The sequence below is a fragment of the Lepidochelys kempii genome, chromosome 7 (genome assembly GCF_965140285.1).
Source record: "Lepidochelys kempii isolate rLepKem1 chromosome 7, rLepKem1.hap1, whole genome shotgun sequence".
NCBI classification, from domain to species: domain Eukaryota; kingdom Metazoa; phylum Chordata; order Testudines; family Cheloniidae; genus Lepidochelys; species Lepidochelys kempii.
The window spans coordinates 75,897,086-75,923,090 of NC_136386.1; the positions used below are offsets into that span (position 1 = coordinate 75,897,086).

A 26,005-nucleotide genomic window follows, 5' to 3' on the forward strand; every position below is an offset into this window, starting at 1 on the left:
CAGAGGCAGACCCAGGAATTAGAACTTCATGTCTCTTGGGTTCCAGTCTGACATTCTCTGTCCAGTAGACCATGCCATCTCTTGAAACCGAGGGACTCATAACTCAAGCAGCAATGCTAATCACAGCTAAATCCTCTGAAAGAATGACAGGTTTCAGAGTAGCAGGCGTACTTGTGGCACCTTAGAGACTAACAAATTTATTAGAGCATAAGCTTTCGTGGGCTACAGCCCACTTCATCAGATGCATAGAATGGAATATATAGTAAGAAGATATATAAAAGTTGGAAGTCACCATACAGACTGTGAGAGGCTAATTAGTTAAGATGAGCTATTATCAGCAGGAGAAAAAAACTTTTGTAGTGATCATCAAGATGGCCCACTTAGACAGTTGACAAGAAGGTGTGAGGATACTTAACTTAGCGAAATAGATTCAATATGTGTAATGACCCAGCCACTCCCAGTCGCTATTCAAACCCAAGTTAATGGTATCTAGTTTGCATATTAATTCAAGCTCAGCAGTTTCTCGTTGGAGTCTGTTTTTGAAGCTTTTCTGTTGCAAAATTGCCACCCTTAAATCTTTTACTGAGTGGCCAGAGAGGTTGAAGTGTTCTCCTACCGGTTTTTGAATGTTATGATTCCTGATGTCAGATTTGTGTCCATTTATTCTTTTGCGTAGAGATTGTCCGGTTTGGCCAATGTACATGGCAGAGGGGCATTGCTGGCACATGGCATATATCACATTGGTAGATGTGCAGGTGAACAAGCCCCTGATGGCATGGCTAATGTGATTAGATCCTATGATGGTGTCACTTGAATAAATATATGGACAGAGCTGGCATCAGGCTTTGTTGCAAGGATAGGTTCCTGGGTTAGTGTTTTTGATGTGTGGTTGCTGGAGAGTATTTGCTTCAGGTTGGGGGGCTGTCTATAGGCGAGGACTGGTCTGTCTCCCAAGATGTGTGAGTGAGGGGTCATTTTTCAGGATAGGTTGTAAATCTTTGATGATGCGTTGGAGAGGTTTTAGTTGGGGGCTGAAGGTGACAGCTAGTGGCGTTCTGTTATTTTCTTTGTTGGGCCTGTCCTGTAGTATATCTTCTTACTATACGTTCCATTCTATGAATCCGATGAAGTGGGCTGTAGCCCACGAAAACTTATGCTCTAATAAATTTGTTAGTCTCTTAGGTGTCACAAGTACTCCTGTTCTTTTTTCTGAGAGAGTGGTGGCCACAATAGATAGCTTGAGAGTGACCCATTCAGTTTCCCTTTGGTTATTATTGTGCAAATACAGTAGTGCCTGAAGATTTTATACTACAGTATAGGCTTGCTGTTACAATGGATTTAAATCAGTTTTATGGTTTCCTTTTTTATTTTGAGAAATGCTAGTTTTATTGATTTCTAATATATTATTAAAAATAGTTGTTGAAGCCATTTGCTTCATGCAGCAATGAAATTTGCTACATTAAGTAACCATTTTTTGGAGACTGGGTGCCGTACTGTGGGGATATGTTCTCGAGGATAGTGATAACTACTTTGCTCCCAACCCCCATGCCTTACATGCTCGATCACTGTAAGCAGCATTAACAATAGCAGCTGGTGAAAAGGTAGCACAGTGCTTCTACTATAGAAAGGAAAACGGAGAGAAAGATTGATTGGGTGAATGTGATAGCTGTGGAATAATTCAGTGTTAATAACACACTTCCCATGTGTCTGAAAGGGCTTGTCATTAAAAATATACCAAAAAAAGCCCTTTCATGCAGAATTAATTTCACTATTCACAGACCAGCAGGCAGACAGACCTATTTGATGGCTTCACATATGCACCCACGCTGGAATATGTGCCCCTACAGAGATTTTTTTTTTAAATCAATCTGCACCTTGCTACTGTGAAGCATCGTAAGCAAGACCCAGAAATATGTTATAAATAGGGCCCTACCAAATTCACTGTCCATTTTGGTTAATTTCACGGTCATAGGATTTAAAAAATCATAAATGTCATGATTTCAGCTATTTAAATCTGAAATTTCATGGTGTTGTAATTGGAGGGGTCCTGACCAAAAAGGGGTTGTGGGGGGGAGGTTGCAAGGTTATTGTAGGGGGGCTTGCGGTACTGTTACTTCTGTGCTGCTGTTGCTGGCGGTGGTGCTGGGCACCTGGAGGGCAGCGGCTGCTGGCCGGGAGCCCAGCTCTGAAGGCAGAGCCGCCGCCAGCGGTGGCACAGAAGTAAGGATGCATGGTAGGGTATTGCCACCCTTTCTTCTGTGCTGCAGCCTGTAGAGCTGGGCCCTCAGCCAGCAGCCGCCACTCTCCAGCCACCCAGCTCTGAAGGCAGCAGAGTAGAAGAAAGGGTGGCATAGTATGGTCTTGCCATCCTTACTTCTGCGCTGCTGCTGATGGGGAAGTGCTTTCAGAGCTGGGCACCCATCTGACAGCTGCAGCTCTCCAGCCACCCAGCTCTGAAGGCAGCTCAGAAGTAAGGATGGCAATACCGCAACCCCCCTAAAATAACCTTGCGACCCCCCCCGCAACATATTTTTGGGTCAGGACCCCCAATTTGAGAAGCGCTGGTCTTCCCCATGAAATCTGTATAATATAGGGTAAGAGCACACAAAAAAACAAATTTCAGTCTGTGATGTTTTTCATGGCCATGAATTTGGTAGAGCTCTAGTTATAGATAAACATCTCAGGGATGGACTATGTTTAGAAGAAGTCAGATTGGTGTGATGCTGAGGTTACAGCATGGATAGTTTCTGCTTCATGAACCATGTGCAATGCCTAGACAATATGTTATATTAAGAGTCTGCAAAGATGTATCAGTTCTTCTTCGACTGATTGTACACATCCATTCCAATGAGGTATGCATGCACCACGTGCACGGAAGTCGGAAACTTTTTCCGTTAGCAGCTCCCGTCGGGACGGCAGGGGAAACCCCTATAGTGGTGCTCTCATGGCAGTGTATATATTACCCTGCCGGCCTGACCCCCCCTCAGTTCCTTCTTACCGTCCGTGGTGGCGCTGGAATGTTCTCTTGCTCTCTCGCTTGCAACTGATCCCTTAGCCTTTTCGTACATAGTTATCAGTTAGTTATCAGTAGTTTAGAAATCTTTTGTTTCAGGTGTCTGGAAGCTACTTCCAGCACCAGCCTTGGGCTGCAGGGCATGCCACAAGCCCAGGGTTTTAAAGCTTGCTCCACGTGCCTCAAGTCTTTGCCCAACAGCGACCCCCACGACTCCTGCCTCCGGTGTCTGGGAAAGTCTCAGCAAGCTGAGTGCTGCAAGATCTGCAAGGCCTTTAAGCTGTGCACCAACAAAGAAAGAGACTTTTGCTTTAAGCAGTTGCTCATGGAGGCCACGTTACAGCCTCCAGGCTCTGACTGTCCGGCACTGGCCCCAGCGCCCTCGGTGCAAAGTGCCTCAGCATCCGTGCGTGACCCGGCATCACCCAGGCACCGAAAATCATCGATACTGAGACAGGATGACAAACTTTGGCACTGGTCGACTTCTCTGGCTCCAACTAAGCGGCACAAGCAAGGGGAAAGAGGGCGCTCACCCCGGAGAGCTGACAAGCTGCTCAAAGACGCTCCCGGCATGCAAAGATGTATTGCGGGCCCGAGCCACGAACTGGCACCATTGACTCCAGCGCCACAGGCCCCGTTGAGTCCAGTACCCAGCCAATTTAGTGCCGACAAAGAGCTGGAGGAGGTCCTCGAACACCCCTCCACACTCAACACTTTCAAGTCCGCAAAAGACCTCACTGAGTTGTCGGTACCGAGCCCCCTCCCGTGCAGGGAGAAGCCTCCGGCACCACCTAAAGCTCTGCAGCACCTCAAGAAATGCCAGCCCCGCAGGGCCTGAGGTGACCCAGGTCTGTGGGTACGCATAGGAGGGTCTAGATGAGGACAACTTACAGCACCTCACTTCCTCCTTTTCCCCAGACGAGGCTATCATGGGTACATCAGTCTCAGGACCGCCACCTATAGACCACAGGGCTCACCAGGAGCTGCTCTGCAGAATCTCCCTCAATATGGGCCTTCAAGCGGAGGAAACGGTTGAGCACGAGGATCCGATGGTGGACATTCTGACCTCCAAGGGTCCCTCCAGAATCACGATCCCCCTCATAAAGACTATACAGTCAAATTACAGCACTATTTGCCAGACCCCGGCCTCCATCACCCTGATGGCTGGGGGGGTAGAGAGGAAATACTTCACACCCCCCAAAGGCTACGAGTTCCTGTTCTGCCACCTGACTCCTTGTACCCTAGTCGTTTCAGCAGTCAACAAAAGGGAACGACACGGCCAACAAGCCTCGGCCCCCAAGACCAAGGAAGCTAAGCACTTGGACCTTTTTGGTAGAAAGGTCTACTTCTCCGAGGGCCTCCAGCTGCGCATAGCCAACCAACAGGTGATCCTCAATAGACAAAACTTTAATTCTTGAATGGCAGTGTCCAAGTTTAAGGATTGCCTGCCCCAGGATGCACACCCTGAGTTTGCGGCTTTAGTTGAGAAAGGGAAGACGGTAGCTAAGACTTCCTTGCAAGCCTCCCTCGACTCGGTGGATGCTGCGGCCAGAACCATCGCCTCGGGAGAAGTCATGCAACACTGAGCGTGGCTCCAGGTGTTTGGCCTTCCTCCAGAGGTCCAGAATACCCTCCAAGTCCTCCCTTTGGAAGGTTTGGGCCTCTTCTTGGCGCAAACAGACACCAGGTTGCATGGCCTCAAGGACTCCAGGGTGACACTGAAGTCACTAGGAATGCATATGCTGGCGACCCAGAAAAAACCCTTTAAGCCTCAGCTGCCGCAGCAGAGGCCGTACCAACCCCGACCTAGGCAGGAGCTGTATCACAGGCGGGGCAGAAATAACAGGCGCAGACAAAACAATGCACCTAACCAGGGCCAGAATAAGCCTCAACCCGGTAACAAGCAAGGGTTTTGAAGGCACGCCTGAGAACAGCCTACCAACCCAGTTCCCGGATCCACTCCCAAGGTTTTCAAACCGATTATCCCACTTCTACTGTGCGTGGTCCCAAATAACATCGGACCAACGGGTCCTACGCATGGTACAGGTGGGATATACTCTCCAGTTTTCCTCCTCCCCTCCCTCCCAACCACCTTCCCCATCCCTCTTTAGGGACCCGTCTCACGAGCAACTCCTTATGCAGGAGGTTCGTTCGCTTCTTGAGATAGGTGCGGTGGAGGAGGTTCCACAGGAGCTATGGGGAAAGAAGTTTTACTCCTAATTTATTTTCTAATCTCCAAGGCAAAAGGGGGGTCTTCAACCCATTTTAGACCTTCATGGAGTCAACAAATTTTTGGTCAAGCTCTGGTTCCACATGGTTTCCCTGAGCACTATTACTCTGTCTTTGGATCCGAAGGATTGGTATGCTGCCCTCGACATGAAGGACGCATACTTTCATATTGCTATTCATCCGGCACACTGACACTTCCTCCAGTTCGTCATAAACCAGCATCACTACCAGTTCACAGTTCTCCCATTTGGCCTCTCCACAGCCCCCCGAGTGTTCACAAAATACACGTTGGTGGTGGCAGCCTTCGTGCGGAAAAGGCATGTTCGAATTCACCCATACCTCGACGACTGGCTTCTCACAGGTCGTTCCATGGAAGAAGTTCAGTCCCACATGACGATGGCCATAGACACATTTCACAGGCTGGAACTTGTCTTCAGTGTGCCCAAATCGTCTCTCATACCCACCCAAAGATTAGAGTTTATAGGGGCAGTCCTGGACTCAATACACATAAGAGCGAGCCTTCCAGAGCCCAGATTCCAGGCTATAGAGCAGATAGTAAATTCAATGCTGCGGTATCCCACTACTACAGTCAGGTGTTGCCTACAGCTAATAGGACATATGGCAGCATGCACATACATGGTCAAGCACGCCTGACAGACTCAGACCCTTACAAGCATAGCTCACGCTGTCTTACCATCCATACAGAGACCTCCTGGACCTTGTGGTGACAATCTCGGCTCAGGTGCTAGAATCCCTGCGCTGGTGACTGGACCAACCGGTGGTCTGTGCAGGGGTCCACTTCACCAAGCCCCAAACTTCTCTGATGCTAGTAATGGACGCATCAGATCTGGGCTGGGGCGAACACTTAGGGGACCTGAGGACGCAAGGCTTGTGGTCGAGGGACGAGATACCTCTCCATATCAACCTGAAGGAGCTCAGGGTGGTTCGTCTGGCCTGCCAAACTTTTCACCCCATATTACAAGGTCACAGCATGACAGTCCTGACAGACAATACCACCACTATGTTCTATATAAACAAACAAGGCGGAGCCCACTCCTCAACTCTCTGCCATGAGGCTCTCCTTCTCTGGGATTTCTGTATGGCCTGCTCCATTCAGCTCAAAGCATCCTACCTCCTAGGAGTGCGGAACGAGCTTGCGGATCGCCTCAGCAGGTCTTACCACATGCACGAGTGGTCAATCAGGTTGGACATCATACAGTCAGTCTTCCAGAAGTGGGGTTATCTCCAACTAGACCTCTTCGCCACTAAGAGCAACAGTCAGTGCCCTCAGTTCTGCTCTTTCCAAAACCACGGTCCGGGTTCGGTCACCAATACGTTCTTAATACCATGGGGCAGGAGTCTGAAATATGCCTTCCCTCCTATCCCGCTTGTCCACCGGGTCCTCCTCAAAATTCAGAGAGACAGGGCGACGGTAATCATGATTGCCCCGTCTTGGCTTTGTCAGCATTGGTTTACAACACTTTTATAGAGTCGTCCGTGGATGCCCCAATTGCACTGCCCCTCCACCGAGACCTGATCACACAGGACCATGGGCACCTCCTTCACCTAAACCTGCAATCCCTGCACCTCATGGTGTGGAAACTCCATGGCTAAATTCCATGAAAAGACAGTGCTCTCAGTTGGTGAGGCAAATTCTCCTCGGCAGTAGGAAACCTTCCACTAGGGTGGCCTACCTGGCGAAATGGAAAAGGTTTTCCTGTTGGTATGAACCCAGTCACTTTCAACAGCTCCAGGTTACCATCCCAGTTATTCTAGAATACCTCCTACACCTTAAACATCAAGATCGAGCCCCTTCCTCCATCAGAGTACACCTGGCAGCCATTTCAGCTTTCCATCCAGGGGACTATTTAGAAAAACTGGACGTGCACAAGTCCATGGGGCCGGATGCGCTGCATCCGAGAGTGCTAAAGGAATTGGCGTATGTGATTGCAGAGCCATTGGCCATTATCTTTTAAAACTCATGGCGATCGGGGGAAGTCCTGGAAGATTGGAAAAAGGCTAATGTAGTGCCCCTCTTTAAAAAAGGGAAGAAGGATGATCCTGGGAACTACAGGCCGGTCAGCCTCACCTCAGTCCCCGGAAAAATCATGGAGCATGTCCTCAAGGAATCAAGGAATCAATTCTGAAGCACTTAGACGAGAGGAAAGTGATCAGGAACAGTCAGCATGGATTCACGAAGGGAAAGTCATGCCTGACTAATCTAATTGCCTTCTGTGATGAGATAACTGGTTCTGTGGATGAAGGGAAAGCAGTGGACTTGTTATTCCTTGACTTTAGCAAAGCTTTTGACACGGTCTCCCACAGTATTCTTGTCAGCAAGTTAAAGAAGTATGGGCTGGATGGATGCACTACAAGGTGGGTAGAAAGTTGGCTAGATTGTTGGGCTCAACGGGTAGTGATCAATGGCTCCATGTCTAGTTGGCAGCCAGTATCTAGCACAGTGTCCCAAGGGTCGGTCCTGGGGCCGGTTTTGTTCAATATCTTCATTAATGATCTGGAGGATGGTGTGGATTGCACCCTCAGCAAGTTTGCGGATGACACTAAACTGGGAGGAGTGGTAGATATGCTGGAGGGTAGGGATAGGATACAGAGGGACCTAGACAAATTGGAGGATTGGGCCAAAAGAAATCTGATGAGGTTCAAGAAGGACAAGTGCAGAGAAGAAGCTGGATATGAGTCAACAGTGTGCCCTTGTTGCCAAGAAGGCCAATGGCATTTTGGGATGTATAAGTAGGGGCATTGCCAGCAGATCGAGGGACGTGATCGTTCCCCTCTATTCGACATTGGTGAAGCCTCATCTGGAGTACTGTGTCCAGTTTTGGGCCCCACACTACAAGAAGGATGTGGAGAAATTGGAGAGAGTCCAGCGAAGGGCAACAAAAATGATTAGAGGACTGGAACACATGACTTATGAGGAGAGGCTGAGGAAACTGGGATTGTTTAGTCTATGGAAGAGAAGAATGAGGAGGGATTTGATAGCTGCTTTTAACTACCTGAAAGGTGGATCCAAAGAAGATGGATCTAGACTATTCTCAGTGATAGCAGGTGACAGGACAAGGAGTAATGGTCTCAAGTTGCAGTGGGGGAGGTTTAGGTTGGATATTAGGAAAAACTTTTTCACTCGGAGGGTGGTGAAACACTGGAATGCGTTACCTAGGGAGGTGGTGGAATCCCCTTCCTTAGAAGTTTTTAAGGTCAGGCTTGACAAAGCCCTGGCTGGGATGATTTAGTTGGGATTGGTCCTGCTCTGGGCAGGGGGTTGGACTAGATGGCCTCCAGAGGTCCCTTCCAACTCTGTTATTCTATGATTCTATGACTCTGGGCGCTCAGTGTTTTCTAATCCCACAGTGGGGCGATTTCTCAAAGGTCTGGAAAGGGTGTTCCCATATTCTTGCCCACCTGTCCCAAACTGGAACGTGAACTTGGTCCTCTCCAAACTCATGAGCCCACTATTTGAGCCCCTGGCCTCTTGCTCCCTCCTCTACCTTTCTTGGAAGGTGGCGTTCCTGGTGGCCATTACATCAGCAAGGAGGGTGTCCGAGGCTCACCTCCGAACCCCCTTACACAGTGTTTCATAAGGACAAGGTGCAGCTTAGATCGCACCCTAAATTTCTCCCCAAGGTGGTCTCCCAATTCCACATGGGTCAGGACATTTGCTTACCAGTGTTCTTTCCAAAACCCCACACGAGCCTGAGACACCACAGCCTGCACACCCTGGATGTCCGGAGAGCCCTGGCGTTCTACATAGTGAACAAAACCTTTCCACAAGTCGACCCAATTGTTTGTCGCCATAGCTAACAGAATGAAGGGTCTTCCTGTTTCTGTGCAACGCATATCGTCCTGGATCGCAGACTGCACTCGCACGTGCTATGAGCTGGCCAAGTTTCCAGCCCCAGCAATCACGGCCCATTGAACCAGAGCACAGGCATCTTCGACAACCTTTCTGGCTCAGGTCCCTATCCACGAGATCTGCAAAGCTGCCACCTGGTCTTCAGTACACACGTTTATAACCCACTATGCTATTACCCAACAGGCCAGAGATGATGCGGCAGTTGGCAGACCTGTTCTCCAATCAATTGTTCCATGACTCCTACCCTCCTCCTATGGTAAGCTTGGAAGTCACCTAATTGGAATGGACGTGAACAATCACTCAAAAAAAGAAAAGACGGTTACCTACCTTTTCGTAACTGTTGTTCTTCGAGATGGGTTGTTCACATCCATTACAATACCCACCCTTCTTCCCCTCTGTCGGAGTCAATGGCAAGAAAGAACCGAGGGGGGGTCAGGCCGGCAGGGTAATGTATACACCACCATGAGGGCGCCACTCTGTGGGGCTCACCTCCTATCCCGACAGGAGTTGCTAAGGGAAAAAGTTTCCAATGTCCGTGTACACTGCGTGTGCACACCTAATTGTAATGGACGTGAACAGCACATCTTGAAGAACAACAGTTACGAAAACGTAGGCAACTGTCTTTTTTTTCTGCTGAAAACCTGGTATGGAATGGCATCACTGTAAAACCAAAAGCCAGTCAAGAATGGACCAATCACTGGAAAGGAAGGAAATATATTTAGAACGAGATTTATTATAAACAAACACTATGAAAATCGGAAAATTCCAAATTTGGAAATTCAGAGATAATGGTCCATAAACTGCCTCCTCTCTGCCCCATAGTGTGGATTCTTCAGTGAAATATATTGCAACTTTTGCTAAGTAGTTTTCAAATATTTGTCAACTCTACTTTGTCCTCTCTGTAAGGTTATGCTTTTCTGACATGCCAGTGAATTTAATAAACAACTAGGCCCTTAACCCTTTTAGAGGGTTTTTATATGTATATTTGCAAGTAGCATATTGAATTTATAGTCTCTGCTGGAGACGGACTGCTCATATAAACTTTATAACAAGAATTTCTGTGGGACTTATGGAGTTGGCATCAGAATTCGCTTGGAGCCTCTCTCCTGTATCAGATCTTCCTTCTCCTTCCTCCATCAGAGCACAAAGAGTTATGAAAATATGTCTTCAGATGCAGCTTGATTTGGCTTGGCTCAGCTCTAGACTTTAAAAGCTCTGTCCAGCTGTTCATCTTCCTGGGCAGAGTTTAATTCCATTCCACTGAGGGCCATGGTATTCTTTGTTAGTCCACCTACCTAGGTTATGTTTATTGTCTTCTCTCTCTCTCTCTCTTAGGGTTTTATACAATTGCGGATCACTGTGGTATCTGAGTGCCTTCCACATACAATCAATACCATCAGTGAAGTCCCTAGTGGAGTTATGATTGAGACCTCAATATTGATGCAGAAATGATATTAATAAAATTATTATAACTTTGTTTTAATATTAGGTCATTACCAACTTGTTTGCTGAAGATTTACTAACTATTAAGATACAGCTACAAGTATGCTATAGTCATGATGCTTTAAAATACAATACCTGTGTATGTTTTTGTTAGTTATGTTATAAAATTTTGAGGCTGGTTAAAGAAATTGCAGAATGTTTTGCTTTCAATCACCCAAAGACTGCCAGTGCCAAGAGGACAGCCCTCATTAGCCATAAAACTAGGTTTAATACCCCTAACAGTGTCTGACCTCCCTCTCGTGTAAGTTTGTTAATCCTTATCTTAAGAAAACAAACCATGAAAAACATTAATCTTCTAGGAAAAGACCTGATTGTGAAAAGGAATTTATGGTTGTGTTAGCGGACCAATAAATCTAGTCTAAAGTGGGCTTTTTCACCCTTCCAAGAAAATCTCAGTAAACCCACACAAAGAATTCTAGAAATATCCTTGTTGAAATAAATGTTATAATTACTCTGAAAACTTCATTCAGAATAGCCTCTAGGAAAAATACGTGTAGTTGATAATACTTTAAACCATTATTTTTTAAATGTTGAAAGGGCATATTTACAAGTATTTTAACTAAATGCAAAATGCCTAATGTAATTACTATATAAACTGTAAAATGCTTGATGTACCAATATGGAATTTAATGATCTTGATAAACTATTTATGTAAAAAGCCATTTAAATATAAATATTTATATTAATGGAGAATTAATTAATTTGTTGTAGTTCTTAAGCAACTCCTTCACCCAACTGAGGAAGACCAACCCAAGGAAGACATCCCCAAGACTTCAGCATGGATTGGTAAATGGAAGTTAATTAAACCACTGCCAAGGGATTAGAATTAAAACACTTACAATGCTGTTATTGGGATATGAAAATGCTGTTGTAACTTAAGATACTAACAGTTTATCCTATTAATCACCAAATGGTTAGACTACATGCTCCTGGAGAGGCTAAACATTGGTAAACAGAGAAATAGTGGGATTTAATTGGATTTAAGAGTCTTAATATTTGTAGCTGGCCTGTCTCAAGACAGCTCCTTACATGGCTTTTTTAAAGTAACTGATTTAAATATTTTCTTTGATTTAATGGAATTTAGTTAAGATTGCTTAACCCTTCTCCGTAATTATCACCTGTTAGGTTATCACTGATAAACTAAACAGGGCCCACCTGCCCTTAAACAAATTCTTTTGCCCAGTTATAAACAGTTTGTGTGTTTATGAGATACTAAAATGGGCTAACAGTAAATTTAGGAAACCATATAATTTGGTTTTAACTCACCAAATGAAGAATGCCAAAGGTGGTCCACTCTCCAAAATGTAATCTTTGTTAAAAGTTCTCCACAGGGAGACATACAGCAGAGGCTGTAACAGAAGTAACCAGTTTATCATCTGTGTACTGTCATTTGTGTTGTTTTGTTTAAAGTTTGCTTTTCTTTAATAATAAAATAGCCATGGTTCATAATTGTGGTTATTTTGCTTGGTTTGAATCATGGTGTCCTCTAAGGTATGTAAAAAGAACCCCAATGAATAAAATAGTGGAAGTCACTTCCTCTGAGATGGTCTCATAAATAACCTGTATCAATAATTACATCTTTTAATTTTGGTTTTCCCTGGCTTGGCAGTAAGAGAAACAAGCAGCAACAGCCGGTCTACCATTTCTTGTTTCTCTGGACTAAATATTTTTAGTAATTTTAAAAATAAAATTAGTTGGCATCCAACAATTTAAAGTTATCCCTACAAAGTCTGTGACATTCTCCCTTTTTTTTGTTGTGAAAACTATGCTTAGGGTTGGGAAATTATTTGTTTTGTTTCGTATCAGATTTTATTATTTTCACCACTTTTTTAGTAGGTGTTTAGGAATAAAAGGGTCTGTCAGTGTTGTGAGTATCATTCTTATGTTTGAAAGACTTTTTCAAAGAGGAAGGTTTTTCTAAAGATGGTCAGACTCTGGATTTTCCTGATCTCCTCTGGAAGTTCATTCCATAGTTGGATTCCCTCGACTGAGAATGCTTTATCGCCAGCTCTCACATGCGTTGTACTGGGCTTAAGGATGTGCATTGTCCCAGAGGAACTCAGCTGTCACAGTGGTTCATAGATTGAAAGTCAGTCTTTGATGTAATGGAGCTTGATTTATTACTTGTTTTGAAAATTATTACCCAGGCCTTAAACTGGCATCATAAATGACTAGGAGACAGTGGAGGGACTTGAGCATGGGCTTAATGAGCTCATGGTGGCCTAAACCAAGGAGAAGGTGGACAGCTACATTCTGTACTAAACTGGAACTTGAACATCTCTTCACATTCAGCTTCAGATACAATGAATTACAGTAATCCAGCCTGGAGGTAACAAATGGTGTCATCCCATCATGTTACTATGGGTTAATATCTGTAGTTGTCCTGTTTCCCAAAGAACACATCCGTGTTTATTAATTAAGAGTTTAGAAGCTATCCTTAGTGCTTTCTAATGGGAGAATGATTTCTGGTTAATGTATATTGGGCATGGAAGGGCATACAGAATTCACTTTGTAACATATGACCTCTTGTATATTTTTGCTTACATAATCCATGGAATACTGTACAGCCTTTATTATAAACTGAAATTTCACAAGATGTCCTCGGAGCTTATGCATAATCCTTCTTATGGCAGCAGATTATACAAATGACAAGTTACTTGAAAGATGTGCAGCCCAGTCTGATGGGGATAAGCAAGTGGTAGCCTTGCTTTTCTCAAAGACATTCTGAGCTTCCAAAACAAGACAAGGTTCCATCCAGTACAATAACAAACAGATTTCCTTTGATTTTAAGAGGATGCAGTGTCTTTCCCTAGTATGAGTTATCACCGGTCTTTTTAACTCTAGCCTCAGCTGAGGATTCTAAGACTGTCATGGCAAAAATTTGAGACTCCACTTACCTAATTAGGTCTAACATTTTGTGTCTAGCTGACTTTGAACCAGCTGTGTTGATGTGCAGGACTGGGGTAAGATCCTCATTCCTGTTTTAGCCCCATCACAGGGGTAAAAAAGCTGGAATGACAGAAAGAGGCTCTAACACCCTAGTTCAAGGCTGGGGAGAATTCACTCAGCACAATGATTGCTGGAGAACTATCCTATGAGACTTGGGGTGCGAGGGCCTAGCAACAGTGCTGTGGAGATTCTGATTTGTCCTGGGGAGGATTCCATGATTTAGGATCCTATGTGTTCTCTAAATTACACTGGGGCCATTGAAGCATCTGGAGCAGTTCATGGTGGTTTAAGTCCATCTTTGCCCCAACCCCAACCTCCACAATAGGGGCTGCAAATTCCCCAGTCACTTATAAAGAATAAATAGAATCATAATGTCACTGACTGGGGAAATCTGTTTTTCTGAACATGGTGTTAAAAATATACACAGAAAACGTTTTCTTCTGGCCTCTAAGTTTCTCTACTCTGAATGGGCATGTTTGGCTTTCAATTGCTAATTGGTGTTCTTACCGTATCACATAGAAGCCATAGTCATGGACCAAGACCCCATTAGATCCTTCTCCTGCAGCTCAGTGGAAGAAGGTCAGAACTCTAGAGGCCTGATCCAACTCACATTGTAGCTAATGACACTGTTTCTATCCATTTCAATGGAAACTAGATTGGACACTAAACGGTCATTAAAGACCCACTCACTGGTATGTAGCGTGCATGATCTCATTGGATACCTGGAAAACATTGAACATACATAACTGATTTGCAGTCTTCTGTGTTGCATAGTAGAAGGTAAGCACGGGCCCCTTAAGTATTTGGAGGTATATACTCGTAAGGTGGTGTAGTCTTCTGTCACCATATGTATATTCCAACTTGAAAAGTTTAGATACTTGAGTATAACAATTGATAATCCTCCTTGTACCTGAGATTTAAATACAAGAGACACAATCCCAAAGGACATACTTAAATAATGATTTCACAAAAAGTGAGATAAATGTAGGCTGATAACTAAAAATAAAACTAGTTTCTACTTAAAAAGAAAAGAAATAAAGCCAGTTGTTATGTCTGCACTAGAGGACTAATTCATTCACCTTATATAAACACTTGACATAATGATCTTCCATCGGTATAGTGACTTTTATCCCAGTTCCTTGTACATAGAAATTGCTTTGCTCTGCCTACCATTGAAATGCAGCTGCCTCTGGGATAAAACATGTCCGTTAAACAATAACCAGAAAGCTACCTATGAGAGGAAGTGAAGAAGACATCATCTATTTGAAACTCCAGGGGAATTTTAGGAAGGCAAAATGGAATGTCTCATATTGAAATTTGTCCAGAAAATTGAGGGTTAGCACTCTTGTTTCTACAGAAAGTGCCAGAGGAGAATTCTTATTCACAAGTAGCGTGTTTTAAACAGTGCATCACCAGCATACAGGGCTTCCTAATGTCAACTAGCATTGGCTCAAATGCTGATTCAGAGCAACACCTATTATAAACCCTCATCCCCACACTACACAAGATGTCCTATATCCACCATTATGCTATCACATCAGTGTTTTAATGTTTAGCCTGACTTTGAAAAATATCATGCGGGCAAGTTCTGTTGTTGTTCTGTCCTGTTTAGGTACTTATCTGAGGCCTACTATCACGGCACACCATAAGCATTAAGCACCACGACTAGCATCTGCCACACATGGTTTTTTCTTCTCTCATTCTTCTTGGGGTGGGACATAGAACATGGATTCTTTGTTCATGTGTGATGTACTCTGAGGTTATGTGAGCGAAGGCAGCTGGGAGGAGTGTATTGTGTACATGGAATGGAGACTGGTGAGGTTTGAAGTAGTTCTTGCCTCCTGGGGTAGTTTGTTCCGCCTGCCCTTGACAAAGCTCTGTCTCTCTCACAAGTTAGCTTTACTCCTGCTGTAGCAGTCTTGTCCACAGCACTGATCCTGGAACTTTAGGCAATATTTTAACTATCTTCGGACAGGTCATTATTACATAAATATATGACCCAATTTAACACCCATACAGTAGCTGCACATATTACTGTATATCAATGTCTCTGTAAAATATAGTCTAATACTCGTTACTCATAGACCAAATATCACAATGTATTGTAAAGAATATTAACAGTTTGTACATCTAAACTACATCTTCTCTGTTCATCCTTGTAGCCATAAAGTACAGCACCAGGGTAGAAGTAGTGTATCTGTGGCTTTGAGAATAAGCTTTAGTATGCTCGATGTGGTGCAACTTAACTTCCAGCCTCATAATGAGAAAACCCAATGAACTCTTGAATAAAATCAACCCGCCAGTAGGTGCTCTAAAGAGCTGGGGGTGGGGAGCATCTCTTCAGTTTCTGCCCTCTAGTTTCACTTAAAATAATGAATTTTAGAGTAGATGCTGACCTACATATGTGGAGAGGCTGTGCCTGTAACCATTTTTGGGAGGTGAACGGTGGCAGGACAGAAGTTTTATACTTCTTAGCTATTTACTGTCCAATCTCATTAAATCCATGCATTAAAATTCAGTGGCCTTTGAATGAATGGATTAATTCAGTGTTATTTTATCACTTTCCTTCTGCACCCTGCAGCTGTGCAGTCTAAAGTTATCTTGTTTTCTCATTTATAAGTGTTGTTAAGGAAGCTCCCTGGAGATGAGGCAGTGTACTGAACATGAAAGCCTTTACTGAACTGAATTGCTGGGAACAATCACAATAACAGCTCTTTAAAGCTGCAGCATGGGCAAAAGTACAAGGGAAAGAAACATTAGTCTCAGATATTTCCCTTTTGCCTTTTTGGCTAAGCATCTATATGAAATGCCTAAAAGGATACAAAAAGGAAAGGAGTACTTGTGGCACCTTAGAGACTAACAAATTTATTTGAGCATAAGCTTTCATGAGCTACAACTCACATGGTTCCTTGAATGCATCTGATGAAGTGAGCTGTAGCTCATGAAAGCTTATGCTCAAATAAACTGGTTAGTCTCTAAGGTGCCACAAGTACTCCTTTTCTTGTTGCGAATACAGACTAACACGGCTACTACTCTGAAACCTAAAAGGATACAGTGCAACAATGTGCATGTATTGAACTTGTGCATTTTTATTGCTGGATTATCATGAATTGGGCATTCTGGCAGAGAAGTCTAAGGCAAAAAAGAGAAAGCTGATAGTATGAGGAGTATACTATGAATATAACATATTCAGATTGGTTTTTTTGGGGAGGAATTAGAACTCCTCTAACTAAGCAAAGCAGAATTTAGGTGCCTCTTCCAGGACTTTTCACTTGTGCTCAGTTCTCTAGGTGGGTTCTCGTAACACATACTCCCTGTTAATTAACGTTCCCATATATTTCCAGCCTAGGAGAGAATTTTCAAAAGTGCTCTGTGATTTTTGGTTTCCTCATTTGGGAGCCATGCTTGGAAAACCTTGGTTTGATTTTCAGGAGATCTGAGTAGCCACAATTTTAATCAAAGTCCACGTACTCAAGATGCCTGTCCTCAGCACTGCTGTAAAACAGGCACTCAAAGGCCGCTTTTGAAAATGTTGGCCTTAGTACAGAGTTTAGTTCATGATTGCAGAATAACAAATGAAAGATTATGCAATGCAGTCTACCAGCAGGATGGTTTAATTAATCTTATCAGTTTTCTTTTGAGTGCCAGATAAATTAGAGAGGAATCCCTAGCTCTTCACTTTGCTCCTTGACTGAATTCTTTGGACTCTACAAAGAGATTCTTTTCAATAACACCTCAGGAAAACTCAGTCATAACCGAGCCTGGGTCAAATAAATCTGAGGCTCTGTGCAAAGACTGATGCCACTAGGTGCAAAAGGCTATGATTAAGTGTGCAGTCTTTCACCTCTCTACACGTCCACCTCCAAGCCTATCCTAAACTCTAGGGCTGTGCCTGCAGAAAGAGGGGCAGTCCATGACGGGCCAGGGGGAGAACAGGGAATGTATCCCAAATTGGTGTGTGTGTTTGTGGCAGAGTTAGGAGAATACAGATTTCCTATCAAACAGTGGGGAAAACAAGGGGGAAACCTGTGATGTTGCCCAGCCAAGACTGTGATAAAGTGAGCCTGGGAAGGGTAGAAGAGCCTATGGAGGACTGAGCTCAGGAATGGCCTGGGAGAAAGGTCCTAGAGCCAGGCCAAGGTTGGACATGGTCCAGGGTGGCTGCACAGAGTCTGAGAAAACAGACCTTAACTACTTACTACAGGGTCCCTGACTGGCACCCAGAGTAGCGGCGAGCCTGGGTTTCCCTACCAGACACTGAGGAAGGTGGTGTGAAAGCCCCCTCAGACACGGAGCATAAGGACTATTTGAACCCAAAATCAGGCCGAAGACCTGGCCTGAAATCACTGGACTATTGTTTGGTGGGACTTGTTGTCCTTAAGAGATAGGACTGAACGTGGCCTGGGTGGAGTCAGAAGTGGAGAAGGCCTCTGTTCGGCAGAGATAACTGAGGGGAGTGCTCAGCAATGCAACACCTTGCCATGAGGGGGCACTCTGATCACTGAGTCACTTGTCTACAGTCCCTCTAAGCCATGTAGGGACTAAGATAAACTAATTAGCCTTCTCCCATGTGAACTCTTACTATTTTAAAACTATGGGAAGGATTCTCCTCTCAACCACAGCCCCTGCTGCTGTTGTGGCAAGTCCCTTAGCAGACTTGGATAAAATTTCCCCACTGTAGGCACTGAGTAGGAGAGCTGTAAGCCCCTTCACAAGCCTTGGCACAGAGGGCATGCTGGGGGTGGAGCAAGGAATGTGAGGGGGTGTGTAAGTGGTGGGAGGGGGCAGGGCTGCAGGGCAAATGGCTAAAGCCATTCAGGGCAGCTGCAGGTTGTTCTCCAGATAGAGCTGCTGTATTTCAGGGTATTTGTTTATTGTATGTTCTTAACTTGGGATAGCTAACAGGGGAGCTAATAGCAATGAAGACCCACCACCTCATCTTTTAACTTGTGTTAGCAGCTTAAGTTCAAACCTAGGTTTCCCTTTAGGTTTTAACTTGAACTGCTAATCAATTAAAAACCCAGTTGCTATGTCTTCACTACCATTTTAACCCAATTTGATTAACACGAGTTAGCTAATTTGAGGGCAAGTCTACACTACAAAATTAAATCGACCTAAATTATGTTGACATACAATCATTGCAGTAATTAAATCACTTTTGCATGTCCACACTACCTTCTTTGTGTCGGTGTTGCGCGTCCTCACCAAGAGTACTTGCACCGATTTAACTGTCAGTGGGGCATTGTGGCACAGCTTCTGAAAGGCAGCAACAGTCAATGTGAGCAATGCAATGTCTATACTGACATTGCATCAACGTAACTACATTGACCTAAGCACTATGCCTCTCACAGAGGTGGAGTTTTTAAGTCGGTAGTGCATGAGTTACATCGGTGGGAGCTACATTTTAGTGTAGACGCTTACAGAGTTAAGGCAACCTAACTCTGTCGTGTAGACCAGGCTTCTGTTAAGCACACACCTCTTTTTGCAGTGTAGACTTACCATTAGCGCAGCTCTCTGGGCTGCCTAAATTGTTCCGGGGCTATTTTCAGCCCCCCAACCAGCCCAGAACCCCAAGGATACAAAGATGACTTAAAGTTGTCTATGTGTGCTGGGTCTCCTGGGGGCGCAGCACACAATCCTACCTGGTGACTTGGATTGTTCTATTGCTGCAATGTAATTGATTTTAAACTAATTTTCGAAGCACTTCTGGAACACAGATGGGTGTGGTACACAATAACTCCTGCCTTTATGTAGTAACCTGCTCAACAGAGTGGAAAATACGGCTCTGTAAGGATAACAGCACTTATGGGACAGCAGAAGTCCACAGGTAACTGCCATAATGTAGTAAGGAATATATCAATCCAACTTAGTCTTTCTTCTCTCCTGTATTCTCTTTACCAGTGCTGCTCGATAGGCCAACCAGTCTTATTACTGTGGATATGATTAATTCTGTAAAATCGTATTCCCCATCATTACATAACTTTCACTAATGTAGTTCTTCTAGTAGTTTGCTACAGTATTTAGTTTATCCACAAGTTTCTCTTTTCAAGGCATGCCTGTACATTCATAAATTTGGGGTAGCATCTTTCCACATCACACTTATTTCCTAATTTAACACACACACACACACACACACACACGCCTTCTAGGGCAAGATTTTCAATAGTGCTCAGCACCCATAATTGGGGCCAATTTTTAAAATAGCTTCAGCTCCCATTTAAGCATCTAAATGAAGCAGTCAGATTTTCAAAGAGTGCTCAGCACCAAGCAGCTCTCATTGAAGTTCCAAGTGGGAGCTGAATCGTTTTGAAAATCCAGCCACTTATTAAGTGCCTAAATAGGAGCAAGGTGCTGAACTCGTCTGAAAATCTGAACTCTGGCAATGAGAACAGCATCAATGCTTTCTAGTCATGAAGACAAGGAAAATCCCACTTTCTCATGCACCAATTTCAAATTGTGCAAGTCTCTCTTTGGTGGGAGTTGAGGGGGAGGGTGTATTTATATTGGCATGTTTGTGTATTTTTTCAAGGCTGGAGAAACTTCTTCTTCCTGTCTTGGGTTATCAAATTTATTCCCTCTTTCCTCTAGCTTTTTTCAGTGTGAGCCCAAGATTAAGGATAATTTTTCCTCCCTCCTGTTTTCCTTCAGAATTTTTTTCCCCCTAATCTGACAGCTTCTCCTCACTGCTTCCACCTGGGTCATTCTGAGTGCATGATCATAGACTAATAGGACTGGAAGGGGCCTCGAGAGGAAATGCTAACAAACTGCAAATCCTTCTTAGAACAGGAAAAAGAGAAGCAAAAGAGAAACAATCCCAGGAGGGTCTATTATATTTCCAAGGGCAAACTCTAGGCTCCAGAGTAGCAGCCGTGTTAGTCTGTATTCGCAAAAAGAAAAGGAGTACTTGTGGCACCTTAGAGACTAACAAATTTATCTGAGCATAAGCTTTCGTGAGCTACAGCTCACTTCATCGGAATGCATCCGATGAAGTGAGCTGTAGCTCATGAAAGCTTATCCTCAAATAAATTTGTTAGTCTCTAAGGTGCCACAAGTACTTCTTTTCTTTTAGGTTCAATATAGTTATTCTTTTCCCCATTCTGTGTTTTTAATTTTCTGTTTGAAGATGATGTTACAGCAGGGAACGGTAACGTGTAAGGGAAGCTGAAGAGATCCCAATGGCAACATTCTTAGATAAACTGTTAGGGGGAGAATTTTAAGAAATCTATATGTGTTTAGCCAACTACACACTGAGATAGTTTCCTGTTTGTACATGGAAATATTTTACAGCCCTCATTCCATAGCTGGTCGGTATACAATAGCCAGGCATCCCTATGTGGAAAGCAAACTACTATTAAAATGGTGAATTCTTACCAGATACACTCTTTCGTCTATATCCCCAATGAGCAAATAAAGTCATTATCACATACTGAAGCTAAAACTAACTGGGGTATCACCTAAAGCCATTTAAAATGGAGTTCATTTATGAATAGCAAAAAGATAAATCTGAAAGGTGGATAATCAAAGCAGTTCACCATAGAGGTGGACTGATATGTTCTCACAACTGGCCATTGAATGGGCTGACGTGCAGGTATGGTAGGCTGAATAGATCTCATATTTATCAAGCAGAAGGCATGATTCATCACTCTGTTGCTGAAATTTTGAGTAATACAGTAAAAAGCTAGAGTAATGCAGTGGTGAATCATATGCATCGTTTTCAGCATCTCACCAATTCACCAGTATCAATTCCAGAAAAATGTGCCTTTATTTGATTTGAATAATGCAATATGATTAGAACAGTGCATTCAGCATAACTCATTCAGTGACTCTCTTAGGCCGTTTGAATAATCATAGCAGGTAAGTCTGCATGAGCACCATGTGATCCCTTGTGATAGGGTTCTCTTTCCACATTTCTGGTGATAAAGACAAACTTATTCTCTTTTTGTGAATTCGGTTGTAGTAGAAGTCTTTCTCTCCCTTGATATAGAGAGCATTCTTTTCTGTCAAAGGGTTTCTAAATATTTCTCTACAGAGGACTCCAAATTGCAAGTCCCCTTAGTGCAGAGAAACAGTGAAGGAAAGATCTACTAGATGGTAGCTGTCTTTGTCTGAAAGTAAAGCATATTGTTTTCAGGATATGTCATATACTACCCCGAGAATGAAAAATCCTCTTCCCCATCAGTCTTAGGCAGGATTGAAAAGATGGTTATTTGCCACTGTACATACTGTTTTTTTCCTTTTTTAAAATCTATGGTACAGCCAATTATCTGAAGAACAGTTCTGTCACAGTTACAGGGCTAGCTGTACCTGTGACCCCCTGCTGTCTCTGGGTGCACCCCCACAGGTCTCAGGCTTCATGTCTTCATCTTTCTCAGGAATCCAATGATTCTCCCACTGTTAGACCAGCTCTTGAGCGATAGCACCCGGTGTATCGACCATGCTTACCCTGCAGGTCCAGCTGGGTTCAGTACCTGTGGTTGTTCCCTTTAGGAGTCTATTACCAGTGGTATAGTATATGGAGTGACCAGACAGCCTTCTTAAAACAAAGTAATGTTTAATCTTAGGAGCAAAGCATAACATAAGAGAAAAGGGATTTTAAAACAATAACAGTTCTATAGGCATGTCTGTCTTACCTAGAGTGTAACTGTCTTTCTGATGGGGAGACGCCAGTAGTTCTTATTTCTCAGGTTTCATACCAACCTCTGGATCTTAGTTCACCTAAGCTCTCTGTCCTTCTCTCGTAGAGGGACTGCCTTTAAATCCAGCCAAAGTTCTTTGCTTTCTCAGCTCACATGCTTGAGCCTGCTGCCCAAACCAGTTTGAGGAGCTCCATATTGGGTCAAGCCACAGCAGCATCGAAGAAAATGTCTCTTGCATTGTCTCTCAAGTGTTTGCTGCTAAGTGTATATCGGGAAACCTCTACCTTCCTGAGTGCATTTCCTGACAATCATGCTACTGAATCAATTCAGTATTTTATAAAGTAAACATCAAATAACCTAGTCAAGATACAGCATTCATAAATTATTACAGACAAATTCAAATCCATCATATGTATATATTAGCTTTTATATATTTTAATCTTTTATGTGACATTGTTGCTTTTATATATATATAGGCACATTTTAAATAATAAGAATGAAGTAATTGCAAAAGTGAAGTAATGTAAACTTCTGTAGTGAGTAACATTTTAATTTGCAAGAGTAGATCAATAAATTAGTTTAAGCTTTTGATTGTTTATATTTTTTTGAAAAGTACAAAACAGAACACATACAATGAACTGAAGAAAGACTCTTAATTAGTATAAGAATCATTACTATTCTAATCTATTACTTTCTGTTTGTAGTCTCAGCTCTTTCTTTTAGACTTTATTTTGAAACAGGGAGTCATAAGAGCTTTGTGTACTAATCATGTATATAATCTAGGGGTGGCCAACCTGTGGCTCTGGAGCCATATGTGGCTCTTCAGAAGTTAATATGCGGCTCCTTGTACAGGCGCCGACTCCGGGGCTGGAGCTACAGGCTCCAACTTTCCAATGTGCTGGGGTGGGGAGGGGAGGTGCTCACTGCTCAACTCCTGGCTCTGCCACAGGCCCTACCCCCACTCCACCTCTACCTGCCCCCTCCTGAGCCTGCCGTGCCCTCGCTCTTCCTCCCTTCCCCCCAGAGCCTCCTGCATGCCATGAAACAGATGATCGGGAGGTGTGGGAGGGAGAGGCGCTGATTGGTGGGACTGACAGTGGGTGGGAGGCCCTGGAGGAGGGGGCGCGGGGAGCTGATGCGGGGCTGCTGACCTATGACTGTGGCTCTTTCGCAATGAACATTGGTAAATTCTGGCTCCTTCTCAAGCTCAGGTTGACCACCCCTGATATAATTAATAAAACATTTGTAGTAATAAAGTTATATGAAAGATATATCAAAACCAAATGTTACGTATCCATTTTGATTTTCAAATGCAGTGTAACTTTTAATGTCAAGTTACTTCTGCATGAGAGCTGCGTTTTAGCTGATCCAATGGTACAGGACATGTTTGGTTCCATTTGCTAGGTATTACATATTTTGCTGCTAACAGACATCAATAATAATGCATAGATGTTCACTGGAAGAGTTGCATCATTTCCCAGTCTCCAGCATACATATTTTTGAGAAGGGATATATCTATGTATTCAGGATTATGATAAAACTTTGCATATATTTCTCCTACGTTTTTATAGTTTGTGGCAAGAAAATATGATGGGGCAGAATAGATGCTGATTGGAAGCATCCTCACATTTACTATGATTAGCTAAACCAGCTTTATGTAAATGGTCTAGAATTAGGCCCAAGCGCTCATACTAACTGGAGCATAACAGTATATTCAGCTTTGTGATTTCAGTGGAGCTTACTAAAAAGATAAGTTGTTGCCAACATACAATAGCTTTTGAAATGTGGTTAGAAAAATTTTCAGTATTTAAAGAGATTGTGCTAGATAGCTTAGCACACAGTTGTAGTTTCTGATACCTGATCTCTCTGCATGAAGCTTTTGTTTTTCTGCTTAATGTTTTAAAATAGTGTTGGAGGTATGCAAATTGAGATGCTAACTTCAGTCTCAGACAGCTGCAGAGGTTCTAAATGTGAATTTGTTGGCTCACAATAATTTGTCAACACACTCATGTTCAGTCTCTAATTCCAGGCTGAAGAACTCCTTTGTGTAACAACATAATAACTAGCGGTCAGATGATTTCTGACTCCCTCAGTCTCATGAGTATATGAATAGGACATAACGAAAGTTGGGAAGAGACAGGGAGTGATGTGTACTTGATTATGATAGTAAAGATAGTTCTTTCTATCTCATAATAAATCTGTAACAATCTATCACTGCTTCTACAACACATTGGTAGGGGGAAACAACTATGAACAGAATTATCAGAGAACATTGTGATCTGAATGCATGTTTATTCTAATAAATTAATATAAGCATGCTCTATATGGCATTAGCAAAGTGGCAGAGAAAATAAAGCAATTTTGTCACTCAACCAAATCTTCATTTTGAAAAGAACGTTTTTAATCAAGGATGTTTGGAAATGACAAATTAGTGCTGATGATGGGAGGAGGTAGGGTTTTTTTTCTCTGCTCATCTTTGTAGTTTCAGAAGAAAGAAGAATGCCATCTAAATAAAAAGCTCATGAGAAATGATAAGATATATAAACAGACCTATTGTCTGTAGTTCTGATGTACTGTCATTTTAATAATTTATGAGAGTCACTTATCTTTCCTGAAATGACATTTGCTCTTTTGCTTAAGGACAACAACAAGATTGGATTGTTGTTAGCATAGTTAGTCAAGGCACTGAGACAGGTATAAGATAAAACTTGCATCCAGTAGTAAGTTGAATGGACCTAATTGCTCTCAACCCTCCCATACCGAAATAAAACAATGTCTGATCTTGTAGACCATTAGCTAGAAAAATTCCAGTTGAATACTCCAAAGTCAAATGTGCTTTGCCTGCAGAGGGACTGCAGATTGGGTCTCTAAAAAGAACCTTTACCATATGGTGAAAACCATTTGGTCCTTCAGACAAAACTTCGTTCTCCCTTTGTCATGCATTTCCATCCCCAACCTCCTAAATGTTATTAAATTAAAATCACTGTGGAGGAGATGTATGTGGAAAAGAAAGGTTTCAGAGTAACAGCCGTGTTAGTCTGTATTCGTAAAAAGAAAAGGAGTACTTGTGGCACCTTGGTTAGTCTCTAAGGTGCCACAAGTACTCCTTTTCTTTTTGTGGAAAAGAAAGTCACACACTGGGGTTTTTTATAGTTGTTTAACTGTGTTAACTGTGCAGTGATTTTGCAAAAGCTTGTCTCTCCTACCAACAGAAGCTGGTCCAATAAAAGATATTACATCCCTCACCTTGTCTCAGTGATTCTGAAAACATACCCATACGCTCTCCTCCCATTATCTTCTGTTTTGGACCATCACAAAATGCATTTTATGTAACTATGTAGAAGTCAACTCTGGGATCCCCCCAGTTCTATTCTTCTTAAAAGTCTGTGCTATACACCCAACATATACTGCATATACTTCATATGCTACCTGAAGCAGGGGTCTCAAAATCAAATGACCATGAGGGCCACATGAGGACTAGTACATTGCCTGAGGGCTGCACCATTGACCACCCGCCCACTGCCCCAGCCCCACCCCCACTCCACCCCTTCCGTGAGGCCCTGCCTCTGCCCCACCTCTTCCCACCCTTTCCCTGCCCCCATTCCAGCCCTTTCCCTGAAATCCCTACCCCAGCTCCACACCCTCCCTGCCCCCATGGGGTGCAGGAGGGGTGCAGGGTGCATCAGGGGGCTCAGGGCAGGGGTTGGGATGCAGGGTGTGGCAGGCGGCTCAGGGCAGGGGGTTGGGGTGCAGCAGGGGGTTGGGGTGCAGGAGAGGGCTCAGGCAGGGGGTTGGCTACAGGAG

At 43.5% G+C, this 26,005-nt stretch overlaps 1 protein-coding gene across 1 annotated transcript in view; it reads left to right on the top strand.

Moving 5' to 3' along the window:
- Positions 1-26,005, top strand: part of PHYHIPL (phytanoyl-CoA 2-hydroxylase interacting protein like) — a 193,683-nt gene that overhangs the window by 13,943 nt on the left and 153,735 nt on the right. The window contains exon 2 of the mRNA XM_073353378.2: positions 11,328-11,402. The gene's annotated coding sequence lies outside the window, so the exon portion shown is untranslated. The remainder of the gene's footprint in view (positions 1-11,327; positions 11,403-26,005) is intronic.